Source organism: Eptatretus burgeri, chromosome 1 (genome assembly GCF_056783735.1).
Source record: "Eptatretus burgeri isolate ZD-2024b chromosome 1, Ebu_testis_v1, whole genome shotgun sequence".
Taxonomy (NCBI): domain Eukaryota; kingdom Metazoa; phylum Chordata; class Myxini; order Myxiniformes; family Myxinidae; genus Eptatretus; species Eptatretus burgeri.
The window spans coordinates 63,585,726-63,611,839 of NC_140961.1; the positions used below are offsets into that span (position 1 = coordinate 63,585,726).

Genomic DNA, 26,114 nt, shown 5'->3' on the forward strand with positions numbered 1-26,114 from the left:
GAATGAGCCTCTGTATTCTCATTGCGATCAACACCTTTGGTGAAAGACTGGTCAAATAATCGACTCGCGTGCGAGGCCATTCCTTCTAGGCCTATTTTAATTTTTAAAAGGTTAAATAACATGTTCCCCAGCACAAGTCTGAGACAAATGATGTTGGCTGGGTCTATCTGCAACATTCATGCTGTGAGAAGCAGGGCACATTCCCCATGAACTTTTTCTGCCATGTTGATTCTACAGAGGCCAGGCTGAGAGCTGACCGTGCATGGGTACCTGCTTCTCTCGAAATGGCCTTCAAAAGGTTCCTCCTGTGTGTCTTACATGCTGTCTGCTGTGTTGAATGTTAAAGCACATTTCATTCTGTGCATAAGATATAAGTAAACATCTCAGGCTCATGACGTTTACATTCTGCACTGGGGTAGAGTGAAAAAGTGGCAAACGTAGGTCATAACCAACTGTGTACTTGATATGTAAAGTAGCACCCCAGCAGTGTCAGGTGTGTGTGTGTGTGTGTGTGTGTGTGTGTGTGTGTGTGTGTGTGTGTGTGTGTGTGTGTGTGTGTGTGTGTGTGTGTGTGTGTGTGTGTGTGTGTGTGTGTGTGTGTGTGTGTGTGTGTGAAATTCCCCTCCAAGTCTACTTTATATCAGTGAAAGTTTTAAAGTAAAATTAGTTACAGTAATAACCACAGAAGAAGTAATAAGTTGTTCGGCTTTATTTCTCATGGGTCGTCATGGCAAAAATTCCTTAAGACCTTGGGAAATAACAAATAATGGCCAAGATTGATTTGACTTCAGGTTCAATGAGCCTGGATTCATGACAATATTACAGGGAGTTAGGTTGTTACCTCCCCAACTACCACACTGCCAAGCTTCTTGTTTGGTCATACAATTATCTGTAGCCTGGTGTTGGCTTAATGGTTGGGGCGGCGAGCTTGGGATCCGAGCGTCCTGAGTTCAAATCCCGCTCAGCTGTTGAATTAATACCAGGTGGGGTAAACTCGGCCTGTCATCCTTCCGAGGTCGGCAAAATGAGTGCCAGCATGCTGGTGTACTGTGTCGGAGTGGCGACCCGTCCAGGATTGTGCCCAATAGTCAAGGAGACTGCTTAGGCAGCACCAACGCTCTGCACACATTATGGTCCCAGTGGATGGATAATTAACAGTCACAGAGTCCATCAGCTATGCTGCAAATATGACTAAGAAGTAAGTATAAAATAATAACAAGTGCCAAGAAATAGGGGGAGTCCACATACTACGCCACCCACTTCTCAAAACAACAAACACAACCAACCCCTAACTCCTTTAAAAAACCCCAATCCCACCCCCGCTCCCACACCCCGACCTACCCACCTCTCACCCATCCCTCCCCCATGGGGCATACTGTACCCTTGAAAAGTTTGGTCAGGATCAATTAAGGCAGTTAAATAGATTACCCTCCCAGCTAAGGGATATCAATAAGGTGAGGTGGCTGGAGAGTGGAGAGATGTGACTAAAGACAGAGGGAAGTGTAGGAGTATCATGGTCAAAGCAGAGCAGAAGATTGATTGGTTCCACTGGACCTCACCCCTTTTAAAAGGTGGAGAAGGAGAAGAAGCCGATTCCAAATCCCCCCCCCCTTAAATATCAAAATGTATTGAAGCTAATAACTTCATTTTTTTTTCTTCATAATTATTCTCCCATGGGGCCGACATTATCCCAAAGCAATTAGTGGCAACCACTCAAGCCATAACAGAGAACCCCCCTCCCTTTATTCCAAATCCCTCCTAGATTGAAAAATCTATAAAAGCTAAAAACATAATTTTTTTTCCACACTAAATTCCCTCATGGGACCCCATTATGTTTAGGAGCACTGCAAACCCATAGGACTGCCGTGAGCTTCCCCCTACTTCCCCCCCCCCCCGCCAATGCACCCCAAATAATCACCACTCCCGTTCCCCCACAACACTCTCCATGAGGGCTCCATCATGTCTGCCAAATCTACTGGCCCCATAATGTTCCATTCTCAAAACATACAAGATACAAGTGAATGAATAGACATCAGATATCAGACAAACAGAAAATGGAGTCTTTGTCGCTGAAGATGTCAAAGTCCTCATTCCATGGGTTTTTGAAAGAATGAAAGGCCTGTTAGTGACTGGAGAACAACAAAGCTTGTACTCCAACCTCATCGTGGGAGATGCCACCCATGGTAAGAGCTTGAGTTCACACAGATAAAATGAGTGAAAGATGTAATACTGGGGTACCAACCCATAGTGGAGAGGGGTACTCCATTGAGCTCTGGACAAAGGCCTTGTAAGCTGTGAGTAGCTTTGATTTTACAGTGTACGACTTGGAACGATGGAGGATTCCAGTCTGCAGCTGGCTTTAGAGGGCACATTTGCTATATGGTCGGCACGTGAGAGGCCATAGCTGATGGTGAAGCCGAGAAGTTCAAGAGACTGAACCTCTTCAAGTGGCTGACCATGAAAACAGATAGGTAGATCATTTGGTGATCTTTCCAGAAAGACAAGATAGGAATGTGAGATTTGCCAAGATTGAAAGTCATGTTGCATTGACAAGAGCATCATTCAATAATTGAAAGATCATCAGAGAGTGACACAGCTTCTGTCTGCTTGTCAGTGGGATGAGTTAGCTTACGAGAGAATGTGAAGTCATCTTTAAAAAGGAAGAAATGATATTCAAGAGCATCAGAGAGGTCACTAATGTAGACGAGGAACAAGAATGGGCCCAATAAACTGACTTAGGGCACTCTGACATCCACTGGGATAGGAGAGGATTTCTTTGTAAACACCATTCATTAACTGGATGAATGGCTCGCAGGATGGCCTCGAGTAGTGGTTCTCAACTGGTGGTCCATGGTCACGTTTTCGGTGGTCCACAGAAACATTGTCCAAAGTCACACGGGCTCAATATCGGGCTTCCAAACATTGGTGAAACAATGCACTCCAATGGTAACTGGAATTGACTGCTTCATTCATAGGGAAGCTTTGGAATCAAAAACATTGCCTGATCAACTGAACGCCATTTTCAAAGTGTTGGTGAAGGTGGTGAATTGCATCAAATCATCAGCTATGAACACCAGGTCCAGGCTGCTCAAAAGATTTTGCCTGGACATGGGTTCTGACTTTGATGTGTTGCTGTTCTACACTTCAGTATGGTGGTTGTCAGCAGGGAACGTACTCAACAGAGTTTTTTTAAATTGAGAGAGGAGTTGGATTTATTTGTCCAGGCTCAAGGGAAAGAGGAATTCAAAAATGTGCTGACGCAGTCAAATTCAGAACTTGCGTATCTTGTCTATTTTTGGAATCTTGAACAAACTGAATCTTCAGCTGCAAGGAAAAAGTCAAATCTGTTGTCTAACAAAAGCCTCATCAAGGCTTTTCTTAACAAATTAGAACTCTGGATCGTAAGAGTCGAAGGCAATAACTTGGTTCAATTTCCAAATGTGGATGCCATTCCCGGGGAAAAGGAAGCCATTTGGAAAGAAATTCTCGATCATTTATGGAAGCTATGGGACAAATTCCAACGATACTTTCCGGAGGTGGACAGGACAAGGGATGTGTTATCTTTCATCAGAAATCCATTCACAACAGATGTTAATAGTGCTCCAAAGGATCTGCAGGAGGAATTCTTGGATCGCAAAAATGATTTTGCAGCTCAACACGTGTACCAGCAGTCGACCATGGATAAATTTTGGGTCAGCATGATGGGGAGTTAACCAAATCTGTTAGCACAAGCAGTCAGATTTATTTAGCTATTTGCATCAACATGTATGTATGAGACTGGATTTTTGTGTTTGTTGCACATTAAGTCCAAACAGAGGAATTGGCTTGCAGTGGAAAGTGATATTTGTTGTGCATTGTCAAGTATCACTCCAAACATTGAAAAGCTTGTCAGTGAGAAGAGAATCCAAAAATCTGTTAGTAATAAATAAATTTCAAACCAAAATGTTTGTTGTCTACTCTTTTTACCTTCGCATTCTGCGAAAGGTTATGTTTTGGTCGGCGTGTATTTATTTATTTATTTATTTATTTATTTGTAATCTTGTGATTCGTATAACTCAAAAAGTATTAAACCGAATTGCATGAAATTTGGTGGGATGATAGGTTATTAGCCAGGAAGCATTCGATTAGATTTTGGGATCGTTCGGGTCAAAGGTCAAGGTCAAGAAAAGGTCAAAATCGTCTTTTTATGATAACACGGTCAATTCTCGTCCGCTTTACATGAACCCAGCACCAAAATGTTCAGAATTTAATGCCCAATCTTGTGACACAATGACGTCATAACACATGTCACCGGTTAGGGTAAAATGTCGGGGGGGGGTCACGCCCTAGAAAAATATGCGGTTTTCGGCATAACTCAGTCAATTCTTATTCCATTTGCATGAAACCAGCATCAAACGAGATTACCTTCTCTTGTTGAAACGTTGTATTCACCGAGCTTGCGAGTGAAGACTCGCCAAAACGACGTGAGTTGATTGTTGTTTAGTCCGTAGCCCCCGAAAGTCGGGGGGGGTCATGACATTATAGATATGTGGTTTGTGTCATAAGACCATTCATCTGAAACCAGTTCCCCACACTCATACCAAGAACAAAAAAAGTAGTGGCGGCGAAGGTATGCGCTCTATGAGTGCCCGTTCTAGTTTATCATGTCTCAAAAAGGTGGTGGTCCATGAAAAATTTTTTGATTGGCCTGGTGGCCCGTGGACTGAAACGAGTTGAGAACCACTGGCCTCGAGGTATGCGCACTAGCATCTGTGCTGTCTAGTCTGGATTGAAATCTCGGCACAGCTACAAACTGTTATCCTGGTGTTTTTGCAGGCAGTGAGGCATGAATATGTGTGCCTTTCCTCTGATGGACGTTACAATGGGTGTTTCGCCTTGTTGCGTCGGTTGGTTGACATTAAAGATCCCACAGTACTCTTCACAAAGAGCGCATGAGCCATCACTGGCACCTGGGAAAAATTCCAAATTCCTGCTTTAACTTAGAGGGGGGACTGCATCAGTGGCATCACTGCATCTCTACAAGAACTGATGCAAACCTGCAGCCATGTGCCACATGCAAATAAACAAGCTGGTTGAGTGGGGGAAGTCGGATCGCCAGGTAATACACAAGAAATGTGCTTGACAAGCAGAGCAGGATGTCAGACTGTTAAATGCCCAATATATTAATGTCAGCTTAAACAATGGCATGGTACTGATGCTCAGATCTACTCGTCCACTCAACCTGATATGTGTTCTCTTCCGTAACTCTATATCTCTTCAATTCAAATGTGGACGTCCAAGAAACTTCTCAAATTCAATGCTCTTGGACTGGATCATTGGCTCTTCATCCTTTCTCGAAATTATCCATCTCCATACAGTGATACTCCACATTGTGATATCACCACCTGATCTCCGCATCCATGGACCAAACACTTTCATATATTCTGGATATTTATAAAATCTATAAATCTATTTTCTTTCATCTGCAAAATATTACTCAAATCTGCTCGTGCTCAAATCAGAACACAAACGAAACTTTGGTCCATGCTCTCATACTATCGCACCTGGATTACTGTAACTCGGTGTTGGCAGGTGTACCTGCCTGTTCTCTTTCGCTTTTACAACATAGTTAGAATATGCAAGCCAGGCTCGTATATAAGGCTTGTTAAATTTGTATTACATCACTTCAATCCTCAAAGTTACCAATTTCCCTCAACGACTGTCATCATGCAATTTGCTGCCTTGAAAAATCCTCAAAACCATCATTTACAGTTCACAAACATCTCATAAAATATTATCTTTTGAGTTGATTTTCTCAATTCTTAGTCTTTTTACGATTTCTATATTTGTGAAGCACTTTGAGCTTTCATTCGAAATGAAAAGCATTGGAAAGGAAATTAAATTGATTGGCTGATCGGTCATGATATAAGGAGCCAGGAAGAGCGAAGAACAAGTAGGAAAGTTTGTAGGGAGAAATTGATCATGATCAAGCCTATCAGAGAATCGGAGCCACTACGACAATTATGGATTGAGATTCCAACAGATTGGGGGAAGGCCTGAATTGTGATAAAAGGCATTGGCTGTGGCACGATGAACAATAGTATGAGGAGCAATGCCAAGCCAGCTGAAATCACCGCATGTTACAAATCGAGAATTGGAGTGGGAGGTTGTAGGAAGTTTAACTTGGGCAAGAGAGCCTCATGCATCATGTAATCACGATTGGGAGGGTGGTGCATCATGCACATAAGCATAACTTGCTGTAGAGAGGGAGACAAACCCAGAGATAAATGTGGACACAAGCATCAGCACTTACATCACGGTGGAATCCATTTCTGAATACAGAGGTCAGCAACACAGATACATACGTCGCTGCTGGAGTGAATATTAGGATCATGGAATGCTCTTAAAAAGGCTGCATTGTATGTGTGTGATGGGATGTGATGAGGACTTTATATCCTGTCCAGAAAAGAGGAAGGAATAACAAGAGGTAGTATTATAGTAGAATGATAAAGGGTCCTAGAAGGAGGAAGAGGATTGGACAAATAAACAGTGAAGGATTTATCACAGCTCGCATGTGGAGGTAGCATGACCACAACGATGTGAATCAAATAATGAATAAAGAAATGATGAGAGGAATGAAAACAGTTTTTTGATGAGTGGGATGGAGGAAGAAGGACAAATGTGAGCAATAGAATGAGAAGGAATGAAGAAAGCTGGAAAAGGAGGGAGGGAGAGGGGCAGCATGATTGCAGGATAAGGTAGAGGGCTCAGCAGAGAAATTGCAAAAATTCAAAGTGGGTGTGGAAGGGTATTTTTTTTTTATTTTTTTTTTTTTTTGCTTTGGGGGCTTGGGGTGACAAGATAATGTATTTAAGGGAGGAAAGTGAGTCGACAATGAATATGGAGATAGGAAAGGGCAAGAGGGAGCAGATAAAATGGATTGGATTTTTTTTGTTTTTTAAGTATTGAGGCTCACGGGAGAGCAGAATGACAGTGGGCAATCGATCAATGGACAAAACTGGGGCGAATGGAAAATAATGGGACAACAGCAGATGCACCACAATGCAAAGAGAGGAAATTGTAGAAGAAGGGTGAGAACAAGGTCCTTCAAATCGTTGGTGCAGTAAAGCTCAGTAATGGAAATAGGAGAGACCATGATGTGGTTGTGTCTCGTGGGCAGCACATGAACATACAGGTAAACCTTACAGGCATAAATATACAGACACAGCCAGCAGAATGATGTAGAGGCAGACAGTCTACTTGTCCTACTTTATCTCTGAAACAAGTAACACAAAAGCAGGTAATACAGAAATGTAAGGGACTTGTGGCAATGGACACAACAATGGCATAAAGACTCATGGTCGGTCCTTTATTTCAGCCGGTCGATTTGTGTAAAGGTCGGACATGCCAGTTGAATGCAGCCTTGTTAGCTGTGGATGCTGCATAATTAATACCTTTGTGAACTTGAGGGTGGCACACAAAATGATGAGATACTTACAATTATAAATAAATGTTTTTATGTCTATAAAGCAACAAGATATTAATCGAATAGGGACAATATTTAATGGAAATATAATTATCGTGAAAACATTTATTCCTCTTTTCCCATCTGTGGAACAAACATCCACATCCCCATCAATATCATTCCTCCCTCCGGGTCTTCAAGACATCTGTTCGCCACCATCTCAAATCGTCCTCAATCCAAAACCATGATCTTTTATACAGCCATTATACCACTCAGGTCAGGTCAGGTATGGGAGCATGCGCCGGAGCAGCGTGTCGCTGCCTCCACTTTCTGCCTGTACTCCAGGGGCCTCAGTCTGGTCATCCCCCAGGCAGATGCCTGGCTCATCCCCATAAAGCTGCTGCAATCAAGAGGCAAGTGGTCAGCCCAATGGCCTTCTCCACTCATGAGGCTCCCTCACTGAGAGAATCATGTGAAAAGGATCAGCATCAGGAAGCAGCAAGGACTGGAAAAACGGACTGTTGTCCTCCTGCACAGGTACCTACAGGGCCACAACCCATGATCCAGTGAATCCATGACTCCCCAGGCCCGACCCAGACGTCTATTGACCTCTGACTCGCAGCCAGCAGAGACATGAATATCACTGCCAAGGTAAGCGAATCTCTCCGTGACCTCAACATCCTCACCACAACCGGGTACAGACAAGATAACAGCATTCAAGATGTCATTGAAAGTCTGGATCTGAGTTTGAACCCAAGAAACCCGTAATCCCAATCCCAGCAGCCCCGACTCCTCAATCAGCACCTCGAAGGCCCCCTAAAAGATATCCAGTCTTCGCAAAGATGATTGCATCATCTGCGAAATCAAGGTCAAAGATCTTGACATTCCAAAATGATGCACTGCATCTTGATCTCTCCGACATCCTCCCCAGAATCTAGTCCACACAAGTGCTGAAAAGTGTGGGGGCCAGTACACACCCCTGACAAACTCTGGTAACAACTGGAAATAAGTCAGAGATGGTATCACCACACCTTGCAGCACACTCAGTATTTTTTTGTTTGGTTTGTATACCTTGTTGAGGCTCGTATGAGAGCTAATACACAATGCACAGCAAGGAGGGCATGAGACAAGAGGAGCGGGAGAGGGAAGGACAAAACAATGGAGAACAGAGACATTGGGATATCTGTGGAATGAAGAGGGATGGGGCGGGGAACATGGGGAATACAAGATGGACATTACAGGGACTTTCAGGAAGGAAAGCAAGGAATTTGAAGGACGTGGGTTTGGGTGGATTAACGGGGGTAGAAAAGATCGAGGATTTGGATGGGGGATGATAAGAGGTGGTGGCGAACAGCTGTTTTGAAGGCCTGGAGGGAAGAATGGGATTGAACAGAGTTAGGGAATTTATTCCAAAGGCGGGGAAAAAGAGGAATGAAAGAGTGAATGTGAGCAGTGATTCGTGATTTTGGTAGTTTCACCAGAAGAGGGTTGTTAGCGGACCTTGAGCGCCCTGCGGAAATAAGATGGGGACAAATCGCAGACACAGCAGGGGGGGGGGGCAAGACCAGAGAGGAGACGGTAGAAGACAGAAAGAACACTGACCTGCCTGCGGTGAGAGAGTGAGAGGCCCAAAGACTCAGCCTCATTGTGGGAGATGCCAATGATCTGAAATGCCTTGGTTTCTACAGCGTGAAGCCGAGAAAGGTGGGAGGCAGGAGCACCAACCAGAGGGGAGAGCAGTACTCCATCCGTATCAGATTCTAGTTTAGACATCAGATTGATCAGTTTTGGTGGCACCCCACGAAGTCCAAGAATCCTCCAGAGGGCATCTGATTCCCTTAATCAAACACTTTGCAGAGATCAACATAATCTGCAAGCAGCCCATGCCGAAACACTCGTCTGCATTTGGTGAGGACCTAAAGGGCAAGGATACGGTCAATCGTTCACCTCTTTTGTGTAAAGCCTGAATGCTCTGGGCACTGGTGCTCAAGCAGATGGTGGTGAACCCTAGCAAGAATTATCCGAGTAAAGACCTTGCCGAGCACTGAGAGCAGCGTCACCCCTCGGTAGTTGTTGCAGTCCTGGCGCTCACCCTGCCATTTCCATCAAGAGACAACAAGGCCCCTCTTCCAGTCAGTTGGGATGCCTATGTTTCAAGTGGAGCAGAGAACTGAACAGCTCAGCTCTGCCATTAAGCCTGGCACTGTAACTCTGGTCAATGGTATCCAGTGTCCCTTGAGAGGCAAAATTTTTCTTTTTGCCTGCGTTGAGTTCCAAGACTTCCACCAGTAATGCCAAGCATGGTGGTCTTCAAGGCATTCCACAACTCTTCAGGATTCCGAAAAGCACTCAGACCCCCCAAATCCCCACTCAGCCTGTTCGCAACTCCTCAGCTACCCTCTCATTCTTGAGCTTGCTGACATCCAGCCTCGGTTGGGATGGTACCATTCTCCCGGATTTAAGTTGCATCTTCAGAGTTGCTACAACAAGCCTGTGGTAGGTATTGAGGAACTGAGCACTCCAGTAGACCCTGCAGTTCTGGATCATCCTCCAACAACCATCAATGAGCACATGGTCAATCTCCTTTGCCACACCACCAGCATTGGAATACCAAGTCCAGTGATGAGCCTGTAGGTGCTGAAACCATTTACAAGCCACCCTAAGTCCATGACTTCTTGCAAGGTCAAATAACTTGGTGCTATTCTGGTTCACAGTTCCAGACCCATGGGGACCAACACATGTCTCATAACCATCCCCTATCAGTTCCAGTTGATGCATTGAAATCCCCCAAGACCAGAAGAGTATCTCACCTGGGGCAATGATCAACCACAGACTCGGTGTGGCATAGAATGTGTCCTTCACAGTGAGATCACTCGCCTCAGTCGGAGCATGTACCGAGACCAGGGAAATGCCACCCAAGGAGTGATGAATCCTTCGTCTCATAATACGCTCGTTGACCGGTGTTACCTCAATTATCATTGAGGTCAGCTTATTGGAGACAGCTACAGCATCTCCTTGGGAAGGGTAACCATCACAGTGACCATACCAATAGTAGGTGGAACAACCCGCCATGAACTTGCCACCATTCTGTCTCCGAACCTCAGAGAGTGCTGCAATACCGATGTCCAAACGTTTGAGCTCAGATGATAACAGAGACAGGTGATCATCCTCTCTTAGGGATAGGACATTCCAGGCACCCACCCAAAGGGACCACCTCAGATTAACCCAGGGAGACCACCATCTGGTGGATGACACCTCAGCACCACCCGACACACACTACCGCAATCTGACCCAGGAAGGTTACCCCGTGGTTTTCCTCCTATCATCAAAGAGTGGGGGTCCCAAAGGCTTTGCGCCAATTTCGTCATCCGGTGAGCTTCCCTGTGAAGGGCAGCTGCAAAAGAGGTACTCCCACTGAGTGGGTTTTCAGATTTCTTTGCTTTTTTGTGTTTTGCGGAGTGAAGGGTTTTTCGTTGGTTGGAGTGCAAACTACCTAAAAAAAAAAAACACCCCAAAAACAGAAGTAACCTAACTGCAGGAGGACATCCGCAGACACAGTTGGCCACTAGATATGGATGGCCGTTGGCTCACAAGGTATGGATGGCCGTTGGCTTCCTCCCTTTGACAGGTTTTGATTTTAATCCTTCTGAGTGTCCATATCATACACCCTCCTCACCACGAAACCTGGTGAGGGAGACGGTTTAGTCACCGTCAACCCGACCATGGAGCAGGTTAGTGCAGGTTTACATGATACCTGCAGCAAGTCACAGATCTAATCTGGCCTGACCTGACAATTTCCCCTTCTCTTTCTGCTGTTTCTTTTGGCCTGTTGTATCCAGATCTTGTATGTTCTACCTCCTACAGTACATGAGCCTCGACTCTACACGAAAGAAAAACGTTACGAACAATTTTGCCAAAGCACTGCCTCCAAGCAGCGGATGAAATTGTTCACGATCCTGTGATGCAAGTCTTTATTGCATCAATTGCACAACAACTTTCAGCCTCCATCCCGTGGTGTGTGGTCTTTGTGTGAATGCTTGACATTTCAAATGTCTCCAGAGAAAATACTTGCATGTGGTTAAGGTGAGGCTATAAGCCGACTGTGCCATTCCATATCGATGCCTGCATGTCTAGAAACTTGAGAGAAATGACACATTCTTCATCCTTCACCCATACACTGTCCAAGAACTCGAAGCGTGGACACATGGAAATGGGACGGTGGCCAGGAAATGCACAAGCAGAAACAATCATGCACATTCATACAATACCAGTTGCAAACTTGGATTAAACAGACGATAGATGATGGCAGACTCAATATTTAACGTTCCCATTATTCTCCATGTTCAACTGGCCTCGAGACCCTGAATTGGTTGCAAACTGTCGATAAAAGGACACTTGATGGGGCCGGAGATAGAGGCCTGAGGAGGTCAATGGGACATGGTTGAAATGTTCTCTGCTCTTTGCTGCTTGTTACAAATTTGATCGAGTAGTACGTGCTTGGTTAAATTTATCGTGTGGCTGTGCTTCCTGGCTTCGGTGAATGATATAAATATACAGAACTGTATAATAATGCAGTGTCAAAATGTCTTTCTCTGAAATAGTTTTATCTGCACCATGAAGTGAAATTTTGCATGACGTTTGTCCTTCTCTTTGTAGTTTCAGGCTATAGTCACACAATTTGGGTTTTCTGATGCCATTGGCATGGACGCCATATTTTAGGCTCTTAAAAAAAACTTTTCAGGGAAATATTTGTAACTCACCTTTAAAAAAATAATAATAATAATAATCACACACACACCTTGATCTTGAAAGATGGCCACTGTTGCTGATGATACCGTTCTGCTACAATGTCACAGAGAGATAAATACAAAACAGTTCAAGAAAATCACTTGTTACGGAGAGGTGCTTTTCTTCAAATGGCCTCCATACTCATGTCTTTGGGGTGTCTGAATAGCATCTGATGTTTTCAAATCTGTGCACGAATTCCACTTTCTCAAAACAAAGTTGGGGCAGCACAATTTGCACACTGAGAGCTGTTATACGCAGCATTGGAGAGGAATATAAAATCACACACCTGGCATTGGAGGCGACCAGGTATAGTTTGCGAAGGTTGTGGAGTTTGTGCCTGGCGTCAAAGGACATGGTTCTCCTGGACCCTCTCTTCCTGAATAGTGATGAAGATTTCCAGGCCATTCCTACACAAGATTCACCACAAACATCTCTCTTGAGCCATCTTGTACCATGTCCTCTCATCAACTTGGAAGCTTCTATCTCATCAATTCTATCTCATCATATCATCAACATCTTCTATCTTCTCATCCAAACTCTCTCTTCCTCTTATGTGGTGACTTCAATTGTCATCACGCCACTTGGCTAGGTGTGGGTACCTCTCTCACCTGCCATGGCACCTCAGCAAAAGCTTTCTGCGACTCATTGGGACTGACTCAGTCAACTTCCCGACCCGGATCTCAACCAATGGTACTCCATCTCTTCTGGATATGATTTTGACAAATTTCCCTGACAATATCTGCTGCTCTTCCTTCGCTCCAATTGGTTCTTCTGACCACGTCCTTGTCAAAGTGGACATCTCTCTGGCTGTTATCAGAGAACCACCTCACCGCCGTAGAGTCTGGCATTTTACTCAAGCCGACTGGCAGGGTCTCCGAGCAGCCATCAAACTTATAGACTGGTCTCCTATCACTACTTTCTCAAACATCAACTCATCCTGGGAATTCTTTCAAAGAAACTTGCTCTCCCTCATGCACAGATTTATCCCCTCTCGTGTTCAGTTGTCTTACCCTTCCTCCCACCCTTGGTTTACTGAAGCTTGTGGCGAGGCAGTTGTCCTGAAACAACTTGCCTTTGCCTCATGGAAAGCAAACCCAACTGAGGGCAATCTCAGTTCTTTCCACAAAGCTCGGAACAAGTGTGTATCTACCCTCAGGAGAGCCAGAAAACAACATCTTTCTCATCTCAAGTCTGAACTCTCAAACCTCCCTCCCTCCTCAAAATCCTGGTGGCGTTTAATCAAATCTGTTTCTGGTGTATGTTCCCCCTCCATCCCCTCCCTTACCTCAAATGGCCGCACTGCTGATTCCACACGTGATAAAGCTGAATGTCTAAACTCGGTGTTTGCAGCTAAATCTTGTGTCCTAAACCCATCACTATCTCTACCCACTTTACCCAGTCGCACCCAACTGTCCCTGGAATCTGTATCCTTTTCTCCTGACAAGGTGGAGAGCTTGCTTTCAAACCTCGAGTCAGATTCTGCAACCGGTCCAGACGGCATCAGCCCACGTGTCCTCAAAGCCTGCTCTTCTGCTCTTGCTCACCCTCTCTCTGTTCTATTCACCCTCTCATTTGCCCAAGGTCATCTGCCATCTGCTTGGAAATTTGCTAACATCACTGCCCTGCACAAAAAAGGTGCAAAAACAGATCCCTGTAACTACAGACCAATCAGCCTTCTCCCAATCATCAGCAAGGTTATGGAATCCATCATCACTTCAGATATGAAATCCTTCCTCTTCTCCAATGGCTTGATTTCCAATCATCAATTTGGTTTCAGACCAGGTCACTCTACCCTGGATATGCTGCTTCTGCTCTCCCATCAATGGATGGAGGTCCTCAATGCCAGACAGGAAATCCGAGCCGTATCCCTGGACATATCACGTGCTTTTGACACAGTCTGGCACCCTGCCCTACTCACCAAACTCTCTTCCCATGGTATTCAAGGCCATCTCCACTCATGGCTCGCAGACTTCCTCTCCTGTCGCAGTCAACGTGTGGCCCTAAATGGAGTTCTTTCATCCCGTCTTCCTGTGCAGGCTGGAGTTCCTCAAGGTAGCGTTCTGGGCCCTGTTCTTTTTCTGGTTTTCATCAATGATCTCTCGGACTCTCTGGAAAATCCTCTATTTCTCTTTGCCGACGACTCCACCCTCTGCCGTACCATCTGTCATCCCTCAGACCGGCAAGCAGCAGCTTCTTCACTCACTGCAGAACTGGATAAAATCACAAACTGGTCCAACACGTGGAACATGTCTTTCAATCCAGACAAATCTCACACTCTCACTATGTCTCTTCGAAAGGACCGTTTACAAAACCCCCCCATCCACTTTCTCAACAATCCTCTGGAAGAAGTCTTTTCTTTCAAGCTTCTAGGTCTCACTATCTGCCATGACCTTTCCTGGGAAAGTCACATTTCCAACCTCGCCTCAAAAGCCAGTCGCCGACTGGGAATCCTCCATCGTGCTAAGTCCTTCCTCGGCCCTCTTGAGCTCCTGACCACTTACAAAGCTTTTGTCCGTAGCCTGATGGAGTACTGCTCTCCCCTCTGGGCTGGTGCTCCTGCCTCCCACCTTTCTCGGCTCCACGCTGTCGAAACCAGGGCATTTAAGATCATCGGCATCTCCCGCAATGAAGCTGAGTCTTTGGGCCTCTCACTCAATCACCGCAGGTTGGTCGGTGGTCTTTGTCTTCTACCGACTCCTCTCCAGCCTTTCCCCCCTGCTCTCTCTGCGATTTGTCCCCACCACATTTCCACAGGGCGCTCAAGGTCCGCCAACAACCCCCTTCTGGTAAAACTACCAAAATCACGAATCACTGCTCATCTTCACTCTTTCATTCCTCTTTTTTCCCGCCTTTGGAATAAACTTCCTCACTCTATTCTTTCCCATTCTTCCCTCCAGGCTTTCAAAACAGCTGTTCACCACCACCTCTTATCTTCCCCCATCCAAATCCTCGATCTTTTCTACCCCCGATAATCCACCCAAGCCCACTTCCTTCATTTCTCCTGCTTTCCTTCCTGAAAGTCCCTGAAATGTCCATCTTCTCTTCGCCATGTTCCCCGTCCCATCCCCATCCCTCTCCCTTCCACAGTTCACCTAATGTGTCTGTTCCCCACTGTTTTGTCCCTTCCACTCCCGCCCCTCTCGTCTCATGCCTCCTTGCTGTGAGTTGTGTGTTAGCTCTCATACGAGCCTCGACCAAGGTATACAAAAAAAAAAAAAAAGCTATAGGTATTGCCTATAGCCAAGCTTTGTATCTCCACGTCAACCATGGGTGGGATGTGTCTTTGGTAGCCATCTCCAAAACAGCTGCTTCAAAATCCTTTCATTACTCCTCCCTCACCATGTGGCCAACCATCTCAGCCTGTGTTCCAACAGGATTTCCTCCAAAGAGGAGTGAATGCAAACTTTTCCTCACTTGCTGCATGGTTATCTGTTCCTCCATCTGCTGTGCTCTGTTGATGAAAAGTATGCATTGCATGAACCTCTTATGGAAGGTTCAAAGTTATTTCTCTTTTTAGTCCATGCCTCATGTAAAGAGAAGAATCCTTAACCCTTTGAACCCTGAGCTCCTTGGACTTTCGGCTACCCCACCCTGGGGTCCCTATAGAAAAATTCCAGCCGCTCGTATATATTGAGGTTTGAATAGCAGCTGGTAAAACAGCCGCTAGGGTTCAAATGGTTAAGACTACAAAGACATAAGCGAATGATTTGGTGGTCACTGAAAGGACCTTATCCTTTACTAAAAGGGCCCTGTCCATAAGACATGTTTACGTCATACCCCCAAAGCTCTTGAAGCACAAAAGGACTATCCCATTCTATGGTCAAACTCTCTTTCTACACTCCAAATTACGATTATCATTGCTACAAAGTACTTAAACTCAGTGACCACCTCAATGGAGATATTACTGATGCGGATAGGTGGCATATGCAGCCTCTCTCAGCCCTTCCCCAGGCACCATCAGATTGGTCTTTGGTGGACTCACTGTCAATCCCCACTTTTGGATGTCACTCTCAAAAGAACCTTTGAGGTAGTGAGAATGCATTAATCGTTAGTGAAAAAATACCTCTGTCAAAGTTGTCTGGCCTGGTGATCTTGTTCTAGCCCCTTCCAGTTCTCGACTGCACTCAGAGTACTCTCATGACTGACACTGCTCACACCACTGTTCAATAGGCAGGTTTAAGAAGAGATTGAATAACGTTGGACAATTGTACATACCTTCGTAAGTCCAATACTGACTTGGATCTGTGGGGTTGTTGTGCCATTCACTCACACCTCTGCTACCATCCCTTTGTTGAGGAACATCATAAAATCTACAAAGATCATAAACACCTTGATATTGTGCTCAAATAGCTTTTCCATGAGTTTCTTGGACATATAAAAGCATGCTAAAACATCCACTACTTTTCCTGAATCTACATTGGAAATCTGGGAGTACATCTTCAATAATCTTGTGCAAATACTCTTGGAGAACACATGTGAAGATTTAACCAGTCACACCCAGTGAACAGATCCCCTGCCAGTTGTCACATATTGTGATATCACCTTTCTTCAAGATTGAAACAATCACCGAATCTCTCAAATTTGCAGGTAACCAGCCTCTTTCCACATTGCTCGGAAAAATTCAAGCATCTTGTCTAAGGCCTAAGTCACATTTGCCACGGCGGCCGTGGGGTCTTCAAAATCTATGGCCACTAGCAATTATACGGTGGCCACAGTATTTCCATGGTCACACAATGTAGCAGTCACATATGTTTTTATTTTTTGGGTAGCCGCACGGCGTATTTATAAATTGTGGAGACCGAAAACGTGGGGTTGCCGTATGGTCTTTGATTTGATGTCACACGGTGATCTTAGGGTGTTCCTGCGGTGGCCATAGAATTTTCAAGGTAGCCTCAAGGTGCCCGCAAGGTGACCGCAGGGGGCCCGAAGGCGAACGTGCGGCCAGACGGACGGTAACGAGTGGGTTCTCTTTTTTTTTTAACCAGTTTTTGTTTCGGCTTGTCGAATTGCTACGGCGAACGTAGAAATGAAAAAAGTTATAACTCCGCGTTATAATTCCACGGCGACCTTACTGCCTGTAAAATATAGCCATACGGCGTAGGGCCACCCTGAGGCCACCGCAGAAACTCTGCGGCCGCCGCACGTTTCTGTCAATCCAGAGGGCGTACGGCCGCCGTATCCTCGCCGTAGAGCAAATGTGACTTCGGCCTAACCACTCCATTCCACCGCTCCTCACCATCTCCTTGCATATCTCATTACCCCCATGCAGCCTTTCATTTTAATTTTTGAAAAGCCTAACAAAGCTCTTCTTCATTGGGGAAATGTGACATTCCTGTCCTCATGGGTCTCTGCTGCACTGCTTCATTCAATCACCCGTTCATCAAAGATACTTTTCAGGGAAAGTATCACATTGTGGCAGAATGGTATCATCAGATGCAGTGGCCATCTTTCAAGATCAGGGTGTGTGTGTGTGTGTGTGTCATATATATATATATATATATATATATATATATATATATATATATATATATATATATATATATATATATATATATGTATTGTTGTTTAAGGTGAGTCACAAATATTTCCCTGAATACAGAAGAGAAATAACTTGGCCATCGATGAAGTACTGACCTCTTGGATAGCTCCCCTCTCCGATTTCTCACACCATGATGTATTGGTAAGTTTCAACCCATCTCTCCTAAGCCTCATGTCCCACAGAGCTTGCCGTACTCCAAAGACACGATAATCTCTTTCTCACCATCATGCTCTATTAGTCATGCCTTCTAATGAAGCCAGTCATTATTGCCTAAACAGACCCTTTAAGTAACAAATCTCCTTTGTGCCACATACCTTTTTCAATCACTCTGCTGCTGTCTTCTTAACCAAACAGCAAAAAGGTTATTAGGCTTCTGGATTAGCATATTTAACTCTCCCATACACTCTTGGAAGTAGGCTGGTTATCTTCTTCCCTCAAATCGGATAATCCTTCCCACTTCCTTTCACATACATCATCCTTTCTTGCTTCTGTGAAACCAGTACTCACTTCTTTCTGATACTATTCACCTGTACGCCTTCAGTAATATGTCTACAGCATATCTTCCTACCTTCTTTACCTATGATCTCCTGTGGAGACTAGAAAATTTGACTCTTGCATGGAGACGCTTAAGGTCCATCCACCATTCAGTGGTGCAATATGTGGGCATCGCAGCAAAGGTGTCGCCTAATCGTCTCAACAAGATCTAATTGATACAGTGCCAGTGTTTGCTGCCTGGATGTTGTGAAATAAACTTGTGAACATGCCTATGGGGGATGGGAGTGGGAGCAGAGCTGGGCAATAGATGAATTAAGGCATTAGATGGTGTGTATATTAACACCTTAATGTTGTAGAACACCTTACACTGTATTGCGTTTGTTTACGGTAAGGAGTCAATGGAGGATGTTGCTCATGAGGTAAACAGAAGTTTGCGCTTTTAGAAATAGCTATGGTAGTTGGTAAGGGTGTCTCATTTCTTTGTACTCTTCTATGTGCCCAGGCAGGTGTGTGTGTGGGGGGGGGGGTGGAGGGGGACTTAAGTGAGTTTCTACCCACCCACCCCTACCCCATTCGCCAAAGAGCGTGAGAAAATAAAACCCCTTCCCAACGGCAGTTTGTTATAAAGTACAAGATGAAGGTTGGTACAAACTTGTGGTGGATATACAGTACAATGGCTTCAGAAAGTATTCACACCACTCGACTTTTTTACATTTTGTGTTACAGCCTGACTTTCAAATGGATTAACTTGAAATTTTTTTGTCACTGAGCTTCACAAAATACCCTCTAATGACAAAGTGAAATTGTGTTTTTAGACTTTTTTTTACAAATTAATTAAAAATGAAATGCTGAAATGGCTTGCATCAATAAGTATTCAAACCCCTGAGTTTGAAGTATTTGTAGAAGTGCATTTCGCAGCGATTACAGCTTCAAGTCTTCTTGGGTGTGTCTGTATCAGGTTTGCACATCTGGATTTGGTGATTTTCTCCCATTTTTGCTTGCAGGTTTGCTCAACCTCTGACAAGTTGGATGGGGAGTGTTGGTGAACACAAATCTTTAAGCTTTTCCACAGATTCTCAATGAGATTCAAGTCTGGGCTTGGCTGGGCTACTCAAGGACTTTCACGTTCTTGTTCTGAAGCCATTCCTGTGTTGCTTTGGCTGTATGCTTCGTATCATTGTCTTGTTGGAATGTAAATCGTCACGACAGTCTAAGGTATTTTGCACTCTGAAGCAGGTTCTCCTCAAGTATTTTCCTGTATTTGGATCCATTCATTGTTCCCTCCACCATTACAAGTCCCTCAGTCCCTGCCCCTGAAAAGCATCCCATAGCATGATGCTGCCACCAACATGCTTCACGGTAGGAATGGTGTTGGATGGGTGATGAGCTGTGCTCGGTTTCCACCAGTTTAGATCACCTAACCCGAAAAATCGATAACCCACCAGAGGCTCCAAATGAACCTGATTTCTCATTCAACAAAATGGCAGCAGACACGAAGCACATGGTATTATCGAGGAAATAAATAATTAATCTATTACACAAAAAGACTGATAAAGGATAAAATAAATCACGTTCAATAATAATACAACAATAAATGAAAATTTTCACTCTCAGCACCACACAAACAATCATTCATGACACCCAGGTAGTGTTTCAGAGAATTGCCAAAGCATAAATCACCCACGCAAAGAAACAGCAGGCTGACGGACATGCCAGTCTGAAGAATATTGCAGATTCGAGAAGGCATGCTGGAGAAAAACACAGCAGCCTCTCAGCATCCCTCTGAACATTCTGCCTCTTTCTAAGTTCAGCTGAAGCTTTCTTTATGACTTGCTCCTCTTCCTCGCCCACGTGATCAACTCCTGCAGTCATGGAGACAGTGGTCTGATGAATGCTTTGGCCTGGATGCAAAGCATTACGTCTGATGGAAACCGAGCACAGCTCATCACCCATCCAACACCATTCCTACCGTAAAGCATGGTGGTGGTAGCATCATGCTATGGGATGCTTTTCAGCAGCAGAGTCTGAGGGACTTATTTAATCAACTAATGGTGAAACGTTCAAATCATGGGATTTCAATGACAAAATACAGAATTACATTCTTGCAACTTTTATAAATGGCACAGGATTCACCTGCATAGTACACAAGCTTGCAGCACCTTCTCAAAACAAGACTGTTAAGAAAGGCCGACCGTCTTTGGGCTAAGCACAACGTGGACACGGCAGCCATCGTGAGTCTGACTAGTTCAGACTGTGACCATCGATGTGACAATGTTAGAAATGCAACTATAAACATTAAACAATGAGAATGGCAGTTGGTAAAGCATGTACCTCCACCAAGCTGAACAGTTTAGGTTTTGTATCCCTCCCACTGATAAGCCGGATCAGGATCCGGACCTGAACCAAAATCAAAATGGCATGTTCTTGTCACCTAACCAACTCGCATATCAAGTTTCCTCCAAATTCGTCCTTGGCTTTTTTGAAATATCGTGCTATATATTGTCTTTGGCCATATTTCTAAATGGTGAAGAAACACTTAAACAATTAAAAAAATTCTCGGGTTCGGATCCGAATCTGCATCTTCACCAAAATCAAATCATTTCTTCCTTGTTACATACCCAACCTGTCCACTACGATTCGTCCGAATCCGTCCACTACCTTTTGAGATATCCTGTTCACAAACAAACAGACAAACAGACAGGGGTGAAAAACATAACTTCATACCATTGGTGGTGGAGGCAAAAATGTTTTTATTAAAAAGATTAACTTAAGATATGTAAATTTCTGAATAATGTAATATTCCATAGTTACTATAAACTACTTTTACCCATAGTTACTGTGGCCTCACATATTTTTCATTATAAAATGATGATGAAGTCAAGATTGTGGAGTAAGAATATTTTTACAATTTCCGAAAATGTTTCTTCCAATGATATTCGAAAGTCCCTGGTTGTCGAAATCATTCGTAATGAATGGTGATTTACGTAGGAATGTAGAAACAACCATGATATTTTTTTTTACATGTAATGCATACTTAGCAAGGAAATGAACAACTACCTTTACCTATTTATTCATCCTCATACACACAAACAATGTTCACTCTTCTTCCTTATTATTCCGTCATATAAATGTCCTTGTGACATTTGTGCTGTGTAAGCGCTGGCCATTTCATCAGTGCAGCGTGGCTACGGAATCCCACAGGGTATTTTAACTTTGTCCGTTGTCATCCCAACAAAATTACATCCTCAGCACACTAGTACATCTATCTGCTTACAGAATTAGCACGTCAGGCACCCACTGAGATTGAATCCAACGAAAAAAAAAAAATAATGCATCCAAATGCTGCTTACATGCCCACCATATGCCACCGATTCATCCATTTTGTGCGAACCAAGTCATTTGCATGTCGGATATTTTCCCATAGCGCATTCAATCACCATGTAGTCGTTCATTGCATATTGATGTGTGGTGCTATACAAAACAGGGTCAAGATTAAAATTCTAATTATGACACGGCTCACCCATACAATCAAAACTTTAAATGTGCCCCATAAATGTACAATTTTTTTTTAATCACCCTTACTAAATTTGAAGAGAAAATAGTGATCCCAGGTTATAAAGCTAAAATAATTCCTTTATCAATAGCAACAATAACCATGCTTGCAGAAATAACAGAAATCCCTTTGAAATAGCATGACAAGGTCAGCCACAATCGTGTGTATTGAGCATTATTCAGCAGCAAAAGCATGGACCTAGGAGCGATGAATGAGGTTTCAGACCGTGTGATGCACTAGGCCGTGCCGGTAAAGAAGGGGCAGCCAAGGGCTGCTGAGTGACATAATGGGGAGAAAAGTGTTGGAAAAAATTAATAAATGGCACAAAGATGATGAAAAACTATCTTGCCTCTGCTCCAGAGTGTGCCAATTGCACAGTGGTACAGATGCAAGTCGGCCCACAAAGCAAAGCGCCAAAACCAGAAACCAAAATCAGGAAAAGCATCACTTATACTGGAGGAAGAGTGAAGACCATCGGGCCTCTGTTTGGTGTCACAGATAACATGATCCTGTGGCAGTGATGTGAGTACAGCCGGATATTTGTGTCGCACCGATCTTTAGTTCAGACTCTGAAAATGACTTCTGATGACTTGTGTTAAATAGCCTGGTGTTGGCGCAGTGGTTATGGCAGCGGCTTGGGATCCAAAAGGTCCTGAGTTCAAGCCCTGTTTGGCCACTGAATTAATACACCAGGGGGTTGACTCAGCCTGTCATCCTTCCGAGGTCAGCGAAATGAGTACCAGTGTACTGGGCCCGGTGTATACCCCGGTTAAAATAGCTGTACCATATCTCTGTGTCGTAAGAGGCGACCAGGGTTGCGTCAGGAAGGGCATCCGGCGTAAAACATGTGCCAAATCACGATGCGGATCATACGGATGATCCGCTGTGGCGACCCCAAAAGGGAGCAGCCGAAAGAAGAAGAAGAAGAAGAAGAAGAAGAAGAAGAAGAAGTCTTGTGTTAAATGTTAAGGCGCTTTTGTGTTAAACGTTGTTTCCATACATTTTCACAGACTTTGCTGCATTACTATTTTGTTTATCTTGATTAACAAACATAATTCAGGAATGATTGAAACAACTTGCACGCATAACAAGGGAACTCCAAGGGAGGGCATGAAGGAAAACTGGGTGTTTGGGTAAAGTTAAACACCCTGTGGGGGAAAAATTTATATTAATGTATTTTAAATTGCAACAAATGGAGTTTCAGAAATGTAACTTTTATGCTGCAAGTTGATTTGGCTGTCATTTCTGGCCAAAAGACTTTTGCCCTAAATGATAAGAAATGTGTTGTTCTGGAGCAGAGTGACCGAGCTGATAAATGAACCTTTGCTTAGAAAATGTACGAAGTGGCTTTTTGTCTAAAGGACACGTCTACAGTCTGGGTGAATATCCCCCAACCTCTCTCTCATGGAAGTATAAAATGCTTTGAAATCTAAAAGTTTGGAGTGCGAGCACGTGAGGAAGTAACGTTTCTCAGTGGCTTGTACTCCTTGGAACTGACCAAGTACCAAGTTAGAATAAAACTCTCTGATGTAATGTAGAAGTGAATTGAATCGGGTTGGTCTAACTGTTAACTAAAGTAAGAATACATGAAATAGAACCAAATAATATTGCAATCAAATGGGGATTCTTAAGTTCATTGTACAAGGGTGAGAAGTGTATGGTGTATAATTAGGAAATAAATTGTTTCACAAGGAAGGACTTGTGTGGACATCAGTTTTATCAGTGTCGATAGGGTTTTTGTAGGATTTTATAATCAAATCGGACAAACGTTAAACTCTGTCTGAAGTCAAATAGGATTCCACAATCGGCCAGTTAGAATCCTTCAGGAGGACAACGATCACAACAAGGTGGGTTTAAAAAAATCCACATCAGTTGGCGCCGAGACTCGGATTCGAACCGACGTTGGTGCGGTGCTCGTGACCGGAGGTGCTTAATCTGCCGGAGGCAGTGCCTGGAGGAACGACAAGTGCTTGAGTGAAGGTAACGGAGAGCGCTCTCAGCAGGTAACGCATTTCGAACAAAGAAAAGTACATTGTCAGATAATTTTATTGGGAGAAAGAAGAGGATCCGGCGGAGGGAGTCCGTTTTAAAGTAAACGATAAGTACTGTAATTGTTTTAGAAAAGTGCTGGAGAAGAAGAGGAGTCAGATGACAAGAAGAGGCTTGTTAAGGAGCCAGATGCGTAATTAAATGGGCATGATGAAGCAACATGCCACATGTTTGCATTGATACGGACCGGCTGTGAGAGAGATGGCCGAGGAAACGGCTGAGACACCGAGATAGGGTTAAAATAGATAAATATTATAAGTTACCTGTTGGTAAGAGTTATAAGAGTTACTTTTTGTTCATTGAACTCACTGGAAGTTTGTTGGCAGTGAGGTTGTTATATTATATTGTGTGGAGGTTTTACGGATTTGTTAATGCAATGATATGCACGAAACGTTTTGTAGAGTGCAGGAGATGATTAACCGTCTGGGAGCATGGTTGGTGATTTGCATTGAGATGCATGTGTTACTGAGAGTAAAAAATGAAACTTGTGCGAGTCCAATATTCACTGTAATATAATGAAACGTGTTCTGTTGGGATTTTGACGATATTTTAACTCGTGCTGAGTTGAGCTGTGTGTCTGTTTGAAATGGCATGTTATACATTCCTTGCGTTGTATTTCCACGCGAAGGTCGCAAACTACACTGTGTGAGACCCCCTCCACTCGATCTGTGGGGGGGTGGCCTATCTTTACACTGAGTCTTTGTTCGAGCCTTGGCTTTAGGTGTGAAATTTGATTCATATGCAGATTCAAGAGGATGAAATAGAAATGTGATTGGTATTTGTCACGTGATCACACGCGAGTCTATGAGATGCAATGCTGTTTAGTGTATGTGTTGAAGCCATGACAGAGTAATGCAAACTGTGGGTTTTGCCTGTCAGAGTTTTTTCCTTTTTCTTCCCACCGGATGTGGAGAGAACTTCCTGTTCCTTGTTCCTTGGTGTTTGTGGTGCACCCTCTCTACTGAATGTTTAAAGTGAAGTCCATCTAGGAAAAAGTGTTGAAGTTATATTTTACAACCATCGGGATTTTGAATAAATTGTGAAATAACAATTGTGAATGTGGATATACTGTATGTGATTTAAATGTAGAAACGTGATTTGGAATGATTTTAATGATTTGATGATGTTTAGCACGTGGGGCGATTCACAGATAATAGATGATTCCCTCGGATGGACGTTGAAATATTGTTTTATTCGTCTGCGAATGTTGAGGTTACCTGAACTTGTGCTGGGAAGGCAATGGCAAGCAACCCAGTGTAACCCTTTGATCGATTCAGTCAAGGTAAATTCATGATTTAATTTGATAGATGCTGAAGATTTAATGTTTCATTTATGGATTTTAAAAGGAAATATTTTATTGTTTTGACCAAAAAGTTGTTTAAGAGAGTTTGGATGTTAATTAGTCTGAAGTTTAAGATGCTTTTCCAAGACTGGGATAAAGATTGTGGAGGGTGAAGCTGCATGTGTAGACAGAGTGTTTGAGCTGCAATTTAAATGATATTCACCTGATAACAGATTTGACAAGTGATTTGACAATTTTTGAACAACTGTTTAAAATGATTTATTTGTTTTGATAAAAGAAAATGGATTCGTAATTGAGAAGGTCAGAGGAAGTGATAGATGGTTTGTGTATGTGAATTGGAAAAATGGCAGCATGTTTGCTGTTTTGGTGAGAGAGAAGTGGACAGATGGAGAAATGTCAGAGATTTAAAATGTCGATGGAAATAGCAAATGAGATGGATGTTTTGAGTATACGTACAACTGGGATTTCTGTATATTTTAGCATGTTGTTTTGGGAAATAACAACGAAAGGGATTAAAATATTGAAATGAGATATAATGCAAGTTAAATGCTTCCATAAGAATCTTTGTTAGTCTTGTAGAACTACATGTGCCCATGACGTTTATTGATTGGTGTTTAATTGATGCTTTGTTTGTTTCGGAGTGAGGAAAGCAGTCTTTGAAGCAATGTACGATTTCATCTAAATGAAGTTTGGAAAGAAATTCCAAACAAAGATTGGACGATGGGAGAACCCAGATTTGGGTGATTGAGCATTCAACACATGATTATGCCTCCCCTTCCTGAGGAGATAAGATGGAGCAATGTGGGAAAAGAAAGAAAAAACCCACTGAGGAGAAGGTTGAGCAAAGTCTTAACGTCGGCATTGTGTGGTGCCTGCGTGGAGGAATGTTCTCAGCCACACTATCGATTGCCGCTCTGCAAATACATCGTGAACTTGCTGTGGT

At 43.6% G+C, this 26,114-nt stretch overlaps 1 protein-coding gene across 5 annotated transcripts in view; it reads right to left on the reverse strand.

Moving 5' to 3' along the window:
• LOC147034601 (roundabout homolog 1-like) overlaps positions 1-26,114 on the reverse strand; it is a 451,205-nt gene that overhangs the window by 47,809 nt on the left and 377,282 nt on the right. The gene's annotated exons all lie outside the window — the stretch shown is intronic.